This window comes from Cetorhinus maximus, chromosome 22, assembly GCF_964194155.1.
Source record: "Cetorhinus maximus chromosome 22, sCetMax3.hap1.1, whole genome shotgun sequence".
Classification (NCBI taxonomy): domain Eukaryota; kingdom Metazoa; phylum Chordata; class Chondrichthyes; order Lamniformes; family Cetorhinidae; genus Cetorhinus; species Cetorhinus maximus.
Window position 1 is genome coordinate 8,945,817 of NC_135900.1, and position 13,110 is coordinate 8,958,926.

The following is a 13,110-nucleotide window of genomic DNA, read 5'->3' on the forward strand; positions in this document are numbered from 1 at the left end:
GGGAGGGGGAGGGGGTGAGGCTATGGAGGGATTTGAAAATAAGGATGCGAGTTTTAAAATGGGGGTATTTCTATAACGGGAGCCAATGTTAGTTAGTGAGCATAGGGCTGACGTGTGAACCATTTCCGCTGGCAAGAGAGTCGGTAATCAGAGGGCACAGATTTAAGATGATAGGTAAATGTATCATTGGGAAGTGGAGGTGATTATTTTTGTGTGAAGCGGGTTGTTATGATCTGGAATGAGCTGCCTGAAAGGTGGAAGCAGATTCACTAGTAACTTGCTGAAAAAAATTGGATAAATACTTAAAGGGGAAAAATGTGCAGGACTATGGGGAAAGAGTGGGTTGGGTTGGCGGGGGGGGGGTGATGGTGGGATAAATTGGATAGCTCTTTCAAAGTTCCAGCACAGGGACGATGGGTTGAATGGCCTACTTCTGTGCTATAAGATTCTATCATTCCTTTCGTTCAGAGATTTGAACTGATTGAACTTTTATAATGGTAAAATCTACATCCACCTCCATTGCACAAATAGGAATTCTAAGGCATAAATCAGTGAGATGCAGCATATCCAAGCTGCTGTTGCGAATGGTGACGTCCAGCTGAGGGGCCATTATATGTCTCTGTCAGTTCCTGGTGAGCCGTGAAAGAATCCTATAGTAAGCTACTGTTCCTGCCTGTGTGTGAATTGCATTGTCTGTAATAGTATATAACCTGCCAACCGGGTAAACAACTGTCCTGAAATGTTACCTCGCTGTATGTTGTACAGAATAGAATATTGATGCTGATTTTGGAAGTTACAGGCATTTGGTTACAGGCATTTGTCATATGTTATGGATGTGGTAGTAAGAATAGAAAATCAGAATATTTTTTCAAAAGCGTGAAACTTGTAAATTTTGATCTTCAGAGAGATGTGGGTGTACTTGCACGAGAAATGCAGAAAGTTAGCATGCAGGCACAGTACAGTACAGTAAGTATCAGGAAAGCAATGTTGGTCTTTATTTTTTTTTCTTTAATGGGATGGGGGCATCGCTGACAAGGCCAGCGTTTGTTACCCATTCCTAACTACCCTTGAACTGAGTGGCTTGCTAGGCCATTTCAGAGGGCAGCTGAGAGCCAATCACATTGCTGTAGATCTGGAGTCACATGTAGGCCAGGTTGGATAAGGACAACAGATTTTCTTCCCTAAAGGGCATTAGTGAACCAGATGGGTTTTTATAACAACCTAAGATATATTTTTTTTATTCATTCACAGGATGGGGGCTTCGCTGGCTGGGCCAGCATTTATTGCCCATCCCTAGTTGTCCTTGAGAAGGTAGTGGTGAGCTGACTTCTTGAACCGCTGCAGTCCATGTGGTGTAGGTACATCCACAGTGCTGTTAGCAAGGGAATTCCAGGATTTTAACCCAGCGACAGTGAAGGAACAGTGATATATTTCCAAGTCAGGATGGTGAGTGACTTGGAGGGGAACTTCCAGGTGGCAGTGTTCCCTTCTGTCTGCTGCCCTTGTCCTTCTAGGTGGTAGTGGTCGTGAGTTTGGAAGATGCTGTCGACAGAGCCTTGGTGAATTCCTACAGTGCATCTTGTAGATGGTACGTGCTGCTGCTACTGTACGTCAGTGGTGGAGGGAGTTAATGTTTATAGATGTGGTGCCCAGCTTCTTCAGTGTTGTAGGAGTTGCACTCATCCAGGCAAATGGGGAGTATTCCATCACACTCCTGACTTGTGCCTTGTAGATGGTGGACGGGCTTTGGGGAGTCAGGAAGTGAGTTATTCGTTGCACGATTCCTAGCCTCTGACCTGCTCTTGCAGCCACAGTATTTATATGGCTAGTCCAGTTCAGTTTCTGGTTAATGGTAACCCCCAGGATGTTGATAGTGGGGGATTCAGCGATGGTAATGCCATTGAACATCCAGGGGTGATGGTTGGATTCTCTCTTGTTGGAGATGGTCATTGCCTGACACTTATGTGGCACAAATGTTACTTGCCACTTGTCAGCCCGAGCCTGGATATTGTTCAGGTCTTGCTGTGTTTGGACGTGGACTGCTTCAGTATCTGAGGAGTGACGAATGGTGCTGAACATTGTGCAATCATCAGCGAACATCCCCACTTCTGACCTTATGATGGAAGGAAGGTCATTGATGAAGCAGCTGAAGATGTTTGGGCCTAGGACACTACCCTGAGGAACTCCTGCAGTGATGTCCTGGAGCTGAGATGACTGAACTCCAACAACCACAACCATCTTCCTTTGTGCTAGGTATGACTCCAACCAGTGGAGAGTTTTCCCCCTAATTCCCATTGACTCCAGTTCTGCTAGGGCTCCTTGCTGCCACATTCAGTTATTCTCACTTCACCTCGGGAGTTCAGCTCCTTTGTCCATGTTTGAACCAAGGCTGTAAGAAGGTCAGGAGCTGAGTGGCCCTGGTGGAACCCAAACTGGGCATCAATGAGCAGGTTATTGCTAAGTAAGTGCCGCCTGATAGCACTGTTCATGACCCATTCTATTACATAGACTGATGGGGCAGTAATTGGCCAGGCTGGAATTGTCCTGCGTTTTGTGTACAGCACATACCTGGGCAATTTTCCACATAGCCGGGTAGATGCCAGTGTTGTAGCGGTACTGGAACAGCTTGGCTACGGGTGCAGCAAGTTCTGGAGTACAAGTCTTCAGTACTATTGCTTCAGGGCCCATAGCCTTAATAATATCCAGTGCCTTCAGCCGTTTCTTGATATCACGTGGAGTGAATCAAATTGGCTGAAGACTGGCACCTGTGATGCTGGGGACCCCCGGAGGAGGCTGAGATGGATCATCCACTCGGCACTTTTGGCTGAAGATGTTTCAGCCTTATCTGTTGCACTGACATTGTCCGGATATGTCCTGTCCACCAAAACCAGGACAAATCTAACCTGGCCAATTACTACCTCATCAGGCTACTCTTGATCATCAGTAAAGTAATGGAAGGGGTCATCAACAGTGCTACCAAGTGGCACTTGCTTAGCAATAACCTGCTCACGGACGTCCAGTTTGGATTCTGCCAGGGCCACTCAGTTCCTGACCTCCTTACAGCTTTGGTTCAAACATGGACAAAAGATCTGAACTCCCGAAATGAAGTGAGAGTGACTGCCCTTGACATCAAGGCTGCATTTGACCGTGTGTGGCATCAATGAGCCCCAGCAAAACTGGACTCAAAGGGGGAAAACTCTCCGCTGGTTGGAGTCATACCTAGCACAAAGGAAGGTGGTTGTGGTTGTTGGATGTTAGTCATCTCAGCTCCACGACATCACTGCAGGAGTTCCCCAGGGTAGTGCCCTTGGCTCAATCATCTTCTCAGCTGCTTCATCAATGACCTTCCTTCCATCATATGGTCAGAAGTGGGGATGTTCGCTGATGGTTGCACAATGTTCAGCACCACTCGCAACTCCTCAGATTCTGAAGCAGTCCATATCCAAATGCAGCAAGACCTGGACAATATCCAGGCTTGGGTTGACAAGTGGAAAGTAACAACACAATTGTCAGCTTGAGACCGTCCAGGACATAGCAGCATGATTGATTGGTACCACATCCACAAACATTCACTCCCTCCACTACCGACGCACAGTAGCAGCAGTGTGTACCATCTACAAGATGCACTGCAGGAACTCACCAAACCTCCTTAGACAGCGCCTTCCAAACCCACAACCACTACCACCTAGAAGGACAAGAGCAGCAGACACATGGGAACACCATCACCTGCAAGTTCTCCTCCAAGACACTCACCATCCTGATTTATACACATCAAAATCCTGGAACTCCCTCCCTAACGGCACTGTGGGTATACCTACACCACATGGAATGCAGCAGTTCAAGAAGGCAGCTCAGCACCACCTTCTCAAGGGCAACTATGGATGGGCAATAAATTCTGGCCCAGCCAGCGATGCCCACATCCCATGAATGAATAGAAAAAACGATCGTTTTGAATGGTGGAGCATGCTCGAGTCTGAATGGCCTACTCCTGCTCCTATTTCTTCTGTTCTTCTGTTGTTATGACATTTCTCTGAGTTCAGTTTCGTCACTCATTAAATTTGGGCACACAAGGATGAGTGGCAATCCGGAACTCTCTTGTCCCCAAAAGCTGTTGAGATTAGGAGCTGAAGTGAAAATTGCAAGTCTGAGATTGATATTTCTTTTAGGCAAGGGTGTTAAGGGATTTTGAACTAGGGCAGGTGGATGGAGTTAAGATACAGACCAACTGTGCTCTGAGTGAATGGTGGAATGGGTTCGAGGGGCTGTGTGGCCTCCTCCTCTTCCTTGGTGGCCCCAGCCCATGCCTGATCTTTCAAAAGTTGTTTTGGTTTTTGAGTTGGAAAAGAAATCGGGATGGTCGAGTGACTCGAATTAAGCTCTGCAAATGACGTAGAAAAGTGGGAATTTCAAAGCAAAATTGAATTATCAAATAAAGGGGCTTTGAATGAAAAGTAATTCAGAAATAAAGCAGTTCTATTTTGAAACGATGTGTATTTTTTTCCTGCGGGGTTGTTTTCAAGTAGGAATGCGATATTTTTTTTTTTAGGAACCTCGGGGGTAGTATTTGTAGCTGCTTACATTTTCCCTGCAAGCAATCTTTGCATTGAATTTGCCATCAATATTGGCACTGTTAAAAACAGGCCTGGAGGCCTTCCAAACTAGCTGTCTCGCTTATTTTGTCATAAACCTTCCATTGGCCTCAGAATGGGTTGCAGCGCTGACTTATCTTCATGGTGGCATCTGTTCACATATTTCTACAGTGTGCTTAAACTCTAGATTTAAAAAAAAGCAAGTGCAGATGCCCAATCGTTCTTGCTTTGCTTCATTGGAGGTAGATGAAGAGCATGCGTTAGTGGTGCAGCAATACACAAGCTGTTTTCTTTTAACGGTTAATAGGAGATACAGACAGCTGGCACCAGGTCACGACATGTAGAACCTTGTAATGAGAAATACTGTTCACAACTGTTGCACAATCTCAGGCCTGGTTTATTGTGTTTTATAGGGCTTCCTTATCACGAGTGTTGATCGGGAGATGGTTTGTACAATCGCTTGTTCAATAGGTCAGGTTAACTGAGAATCTGGCACTCCCCCACCTACAGCTTCTGATTTGTAGGTCACAAGTACTACTCTTTTTTCCAACAGCCATTAACAACAACAACTTCAGGACATAGGACTCAAGAGCAGGAATAGGCCCTTTGAGCCTATTCATGGCCGATCCAGTAGCGATCTCAGCTTCACTTTCCTGTCTGCACCACCCCCCCTCCCCCCATAACCCTTGTCTCTCTTGTCTATCAAAATTCTATCTAACTCAGCCTTGAATAAATTCAATTACCAGCCTCCACTGTTTTCTGGGGAAGAGAATTCCACAGACTAACGACTCTCTAAGGGAAAAAATTTCTTCTCATCTCCACCTTAAAAGGGGACCTCTTATTCTTAAACTGTGCCCCCTAGTTCTAGTCTACCTCACAGGCGGAAACATCCTCCTGGACACTGCAGCGAGCATCACCCTGGGGAAAAAAATCATCAGGAGATAAAAATTGTTTCTTTTTCATTTCCTTTGAACACTTTCCATTGTTAGTTATGAAAATATTGGAGACGGGGAGAAAAGAATGTTTCTCTGAGAGTCAGGGATCATCCAATGGGGTAAATGAAGAGTCTGTGGACTTTCCAATTGGCTGTGGGAAGGCGGGGCATCATGATGGACATGTCGACCCACCAATGGTGGGAATATGTGGATGGCGCAGTTGGAGGCAAGAGATCATGAGATGAAATTTCCAGGAATATGTCCAGTCAGAGTTGGCAACTGCAGTGGCGGTGAGCTTTGGGAACCATGGTCAGGATTTTCTGGCCCCGCCAGCGGTGGGCATCGTTGTGAGTGGGATGGGAAAATTTGGAGAGCAGCCAAAAGTGAATTGACTTTTCAGCCGCTCTCCAAATTTTCTTGTCCCCCCCCACGACGATGCCTGCCGCTGGCGGAGCTGGAAAACCCTGCTCCCTCGGTCTAAAGTCCCTCCCAAGCCTACTACGTTCGCCACTTGTCTTGTCTCATATTACTCACATTCTATAAGTCGAAATGTTATTTTGTGAAAGATTTCGCATTTGAATTAATGCTTTCATCAGAACCGCTAAAGTGACCGAGGCCTCTCGTGATTTGCCAGGATGGTTTTGGACCTGGGGGAGACTAATCAACAAATCAAGTTTGCCTCAAAGCTCCCTTTCAAAATATAGTTTTTCTGAAAGATAGAAGTGAAGAAGTGTATCTTTTAGGAACAGAAGTAGGCAATTCAGCCCTTCGCTCTATATCCCAACTCCATTCACCTGCCTTGGTTCTCTTAATACTCTTGCCTCCCAAAAATCTAGTAAACTCAGTTTTGAAATTTTCAATTGAACCCCAGCCCTCAACAACTTTCAGGGCAGACAGTTCCCGATTTTCACCCTCCTTTTAGAGTGAAAAAATGCTTCTTGACACCACCTCTGAAAGACGTGACTCTAATTTTTAGATCTGTCATGTTGTTCTGGACTCCCCTCACCGGAGGAAATAATTTCTCTCTATCAACCCTGGCAGACCCCTTCATTCATCTTAAACAAATTGATTGGATCAGTCCCTTAATCTTCTTAACACAAGGGCAATACAAGCCTTGTCTGTGCAGCCTGTCCTCATAAATAAATCCTTTTAGCCTTTCTTACCATACTGGCAAATCATTCTATTTAAATGTAAATAAAATAAGCCCTTTAAGGGAAGAAAGGGAGAACAAAGCCATCTTGCATTGCATCAGGTGGCCGTTCCCCTGCCATTAAACCATCCACTTAGACATGAAATCATCGCGACATAAATAGTACATTGTTTACACGAAGAAAGAGCAAAACAGTTTGTGCAGGACAGTTTCCCCGGTGTAAACCTGCTTTGCAATTCCTGGCTCTGAGTAAGGTCCATGGTGCAAAGACGCTGTTCACAAGATCACCAGGTGAGGCTGCCCATTTGGCCCTTCTTAATCCATCCCCTCCCGAAACCCCTACAGTCAGTCCATTAGAACCACAGAAAGGTTACGGCACAGAAATTGGCCATTCAGCCCATCATGTCTGCATCAGCTGAAAAAGAAAATAAAAGAACTAGGCGCCCATTCTCATCCCACCTCCCAGCACCTGGTCTGTAGTCTTGCAGGTTACCGCATTTTTAAAATTCTTTCATGGGATGCGAGCATCATTGGCAAGGCCAGCATTTGTTGCCCATCCCTAATTGCCCTTGAACTGAATGGCTTTTAGAGGGCAGTTAAGAGTCAGCCACATTGCTGTGGGTCTGGAGTCACATATAGGCCAGGCCAGCAGATTTCCAGATGGGTTTTTACAACAATTGACAATGGTTTCATGGTCACCATTACTAAGACTAGCTTTTTTTTTGTAAATTCCGGAATTTAAATTCTACCAGCTGCTGTAGTGGGATTTGAACCCATGCCCCCAGGGCATTAGCCTGGGCTGGGCCTCTTGATTACTAGTTTAGTGACATTACCACTACGTTACCATCTCCCCATTTCAGGTGCAGATCCAGGTACCTTTTAAATGAGCTGAGGGTTTCTGCCTCCATCACCAAACCAGGTGGTGAATTCCAGACACCCACCACCCTCTGGGTAAAGAAGTTTTTTCTCATGTCCACTCTAATCCTTCTACCAATCACCTTAAATCTGTGACCCCTGGTAATTGACCTCTCAACTATGGGAAACAGGTCTTTCCTGTCTACTCTATCTAGACCTCTCATAATCTTGTACACCTCAATTAAGTCACCCCTCAGCCTCCTCTGTTCCAAGGAAAACAACCCTATCCTTTCCAATCTTTCCTCATAGCTTCAAATTTCAAGCGCTGGCAAGATTCTTGTAAACCTCCTCTGCACTCTCTCCAGAGCAATTATGTCCTTCCTGTAATGTGGCTACCAGAACTGTACCAAATTTCAGCTGTGGCCTAACCAACATTTTATACAGTTCCAGCATTACATTTTTGCTTTTGTATTCTACACCTCGTTCAGTATAGGATAGCATTCCATATGCTTTCTTTACCATCCTTGTCCACTGTCCTGCAGGGACCTTCAGGGACTTGTGGACGTATACTCCAAGGTCTCTCATTTCCTCTACCCTTGTCAATATTCTTCCGTTTATTCTGTATCCTCCTGCTTTGTTTGCCATTCCCAAATGCATTACCTCACATTTCTCTGGATTGAATTCCATTTGCCACTTTTCTGCCCACTCAACAAAACCATTGATTTCATTCTGGAGTCGACAGCTATGCTCTTCACAATCAACTACACGGCCAACTTTTGTATCATCTGGAAATTTCCCAATCATGCCTCCCACATTTAAGTCCAAATCGATAATATATACAACAAACAGCAAGGGACCCAACACTGAGCCCTGTGGAACACCACTGGAAACCACTTTCCATTTGCAAAAACACCAATCGATCATTACCCTTTGTTACTGAGCCAATTTTGGATCCAACTCGCCACATTCCCCTGTATCCCATGGGCTTTTACCTTTCTGACCAGTCTGCCATGTGGAACCTTATCAAACGCCTTACTGAAATCCATGTAGACAACATCCACAGTGCTACCCTCATCAATCCTCCTTGTTACTTCCTCCAAAAATTTTATTAAATTAGTAAGACACGACCTTCCCCTAACAAAACCATGCTGACTATCCCTGATTAATCTGTTCCATTTCTAAGTGACAGTTTATCCTCTCTCTCAGAATTGATTATAATAATTTGCCCTCCACTGAAGTCAGACTGACTAGCCTTTAATTATTTGGCCTATCCCTTGCACCCTCTTTAAATAATGGTACAATGTTCACAGACCTTCAATCCTCTAGTACTTCACCTGTATCTAGTGAAGATTGGAAAATGGTCCTCAGAGTATACACTATTTCCTCCCTGGCTTCCTTTAACAGCCTAGGATACAATCCATTTTGCCCTGGTTGATTTATCCACCTTCAAGGATGCCAGTCCCTCCAGTACTTCCTCTCTCATTATGCTTATTGTATCTATCTAATATTTCACACTCCTCTTCTTTAACTAGAATGGCTGCATCATCCCTCTCCTTTGTGAAGACAGAGACAAAGTAATCATTAAGAATCCTGCTCACATCTTCGGCACCCACGCACATGTTACCTTGTACATCCTTGATAGGCCCTACCCTTTCCTTAGTTATTCTCTTGCTCTTAATATACTGATAAAACTTTTTTGGGTTTTCCTTGATTTCACCTGCTATATCCTTTCTTTGCTTTCCTAATTTCCTTTTTTACTTCACCCCTGCACTTTCTATACTCCTCTAGGCTTTGAATAGTATTAAACTTTTTGTGACTGTCATAAGCATTCTATTTCTGATTTATCTTAGCCTGTATGCTTCTGGATAACCAGGGGGCTCTAGATTTGGCAGTACTGCCCTCTTCCTTTGTGGGGACATGTCTCCACTGTGCCCGTAAAATCTCTTTTTTTTTAATGACTCCCACTGGTTTGTCACTGATATTCCTTCAAGTAGCTGTATCCAGTCCACTTGCCCAGATCACTTGTCAGCTTCGTAACATTTTGTCTTCCCCCAATTTAGAACTTTTACTCCCGTTCTATCTTTGTCCTTTTCCATAATGATGCTAAATCCAACTGTATTATTGTCACTATCTCTAAAATGGTCACCCACTGCTACTTCATCCACTTGCCCTGCTTCATTTCCTAAGACTAAATTTGGAATTGCACTCCCTCTCATTGAGCTTGTTACATGCTGCTGAAAATGTTCTCTTGAAGGCAGTTCAAGAATTTTGTGTCCTTCACACTGTTTGTAGCCCAGTTGATATTAGAGTAGTTGAAGTGCCCAACTATTATTGCCCTATCATTTTTACACTCAGAAATATGCCTACATACTCACTCTTCTATCTCCCTCTCGCTATTTGGGTGTCTATAGAACACTCCTAGGAGTGTGGCTGCCCCCTTTTTTATTTCTGAACTCAACCCACATGGCCCGAATTGATGATTCATTTAGTGTGTCATCCCTCCTCACAGCTGTAATTGATTCTTTAACCAATAGTGCTACACCCACTCTCTAGCCTGCCTGAAAACTCTATATCCAGGGATGCTGAGCTGTCATTTTTGCCGCTCTTTAAGCCAAGTTTCAGTTATAGCAATGATATCATGATGCCATGTGTCAATCTGTGCCCTCAGCTCATTTGCTTTATTTGCTATACTCCTTGCATTCATATATATCCCTTTTAACACTGCCCAATTCCTGTGCTGTACACTTTTTAACCTTTGCTCCTTCTGTCTTTCAGAGTTACTCACTAATTTTCTGTCTCCCATTCCCTGCTCTGGATTTGTCCTCTCTGAATTTGCCCTCAGGTTCCCATTCCCCCTGTCAATCTAGTTTAAATCCTCCCCTGCAGCACTAGCAAACCTCCCCATGGGGATATTCATCCCGGTCTTGTTGAGGTGCAGACTGTCCGGCTTATACAGATCCCACTTTCCCCAGAACCGGTCCCGATGCCTCAGAAATCTGATGCCCTCCCTTCTATACGAGCTTTCCAGTCACGTGTTCAATCGCTCAATCCTCCTATTTCTATGCTCACTGGCATGTGGGACTGTGAGTGATCTTGAGAATACTGCTTTTGAAGCCCTGCTTTTCAACTTCCTTCCTAGCTCCCTAAAATTTGCTTTCAGAACCTCATACCCTTTCCTACCTAAGTCATTGGCACCAATGTGGACCACAGCTTCTGGCTGTTTACCCTCCCTAAGAAGAATATCCCGCAGCCACTCCATGACACTGTTGAGCCCTGGTACCAGGGAGGCAACATGCCATCCTTGAGTCACGTCTACGGCCACAGAACGCCTGTCTGTTCCCCTGACTAATGAATCCCCTATCATGACTGCTCTTCCTTTCTTCTTCCTCCCCTCCTGTACAGCTGACCTGTCCACAGTGCCACGAACATGGCTCTGACTGCACTCCTCCGAGGAACCAACGCTCTTACTAGTATCCAAAATGGACAACCAATTAGTAAGCGGAATCCCAGGGGACTCCTGCACTACCTGCCTGGTTCTCTTGGACCTCCTGGCAGTCACCCTTTCCCTTTCTGCCTCCAAACTCCTAAGCTGTGGTGTGACCACCTCTCTGAACACGCTATTTGCGTAGCTCTCAGCCTCATGGATGTGCCATAGTGACTCCAGCTGCCACTCGAGCTCCAAAAACCTAGAGCTCAAATATCTGCAGCTGGTGACACTTCCTGCACATGTGGTTGTCTAGCTCTCTGATAACATCCATGACTTCCCACACACTACTGGATGCACATACCACATGACCAAGCTGCCCTGCCATGCCTAAACTTTACTTCACTTATGTTAACTTAATTTTACTTTGGTTTATGTATATTACTTTATTTTACTTGGCCTTGACTTAACTTTACTTTCCTCTTGCTTGTGTTTCTTACATAAATCTAAATAGCTACTTATTTAAAAAAATACAATTTTCTAATTTTCAGCTATTTAAAGACACTCCCTAACAGCAGTTTCTAACCAATCAATGAACTTACGGTTTTCCTGTGATGTTACTCTGATTTTTTTTGAAACTCACCCAGCTCCTGAGTCGGTCAGGTCTGCTTTTCTCTGCTCCCTGAAGGCAAGTGAAGGCCCCGAGTTTCACCCTCTCATTTATCTGCTCCCGGGTAGAGGTGCCTCCCCACATGTCCAGTTCCCTCTGCTCCCTGAAGGTAAGTGAAGGCCCCGAGCCTCACCCTCTCTTTTATCTGCTCCCGGGTAGAGATGTCTCCCCACATGCCCAGTTCTCTCTGCTCCCTGAAGGATGAGTTTTAAAGGTAAATGAGCAAAATATCCACCAACCAACCACTTACCTGCTTTCCTGTGATGTCACACTTTGATTTCTGTCAGAAAGCGGCTGCTGTGGGAAAACAGACTGGACAGCCCGTCTAACACGCTGACTGCCTCTGGATCTTCCTTTCCACTGCTCTTCTAACACACTGACTGCCTCTGAGTCTTCCTTTCCACTGCTCTTCTAACATGCTGACTGCCTCTGAGTCTTCCTTTCCACTGCTCTTCTAACTGACGCTGACTGCCTCTGGGTCTTCCTTTCCACTGCTCTTCTAACACACTGACTGCCTCTGGGTCTTCCTTTCCACTGCTCTTCTAACTGACGCTGACTGCAGTGTCTCCTTTTTCCCCCAGAAGATTCCAGGAGTTTGCACCTCTGCTTTTCTCTCTGGGAGCCCAATTTAAAAGTGTTTAATTGGCTGTGAAGTGCTTTGGGATGTCCTGGGTTTGTGACAGGTGCTACAAAAGACAAGTTCCTTTTTGTGTGTAGATCACTGCTTCACTTAAGAAAGAAAGAACTTGCATTCATATAGTGCCTGTCATGATCACAGGATGTCCCAAAGTGATTTCCTTTTAAATTGTAATGCCTGTTGCAATGTAGGAAATGTGGCAGCCATTTTGTGGGCAGGAAGCCACAGGAAGGACAAACAAGACGCATCCTTTGCCCCTGCTTGATGAAGAATTTAGTCCCTTTGCATGTACAATAAGGGGACATAATGTTTTCGTGGGGTTTCCACTGCCATGTTAGTTTGTCCAAGGGAGCCAGTGCTGTCAGAGCATGAGGAACCCAGCCTTTTGGGTTTGTCAGCTGAAAAAAATACACTACTGCATCTGCATGTGAAACTGGGATGAGCAGGAGTGCTCCCCTGATCCCAGGAGGCTGTTTCCAGTGGCTTTTCATAACAATGATTCAGACTTAAATGTAATGAGTATCATTAAGCAGTTTGCCGATGACACATAAATTGGTCGTGTGGTTGATAGCGAGGAAGAAAGTTGTAGACTGCAGGAAGACGGCAATGGACTGGTGAGGTGGCAGAGAAGTGGAAAATAGAATTCAATCCGGTGAAGTGTGAGGTATTGCATTGAGGCAGACAAACAAGACAAGGGAATAGACAATAAATCATTCCAAGTAATGATACAGGGATGGATACAGGGAAATGTAAAGGAACAGAGAGGCCTTGGAGTTCATGTTCACAGACCTCTGAAGGCAACAGGATTGGTAGATAAGGTGGTTAAGACATATGGGGCACTTTCCATTAT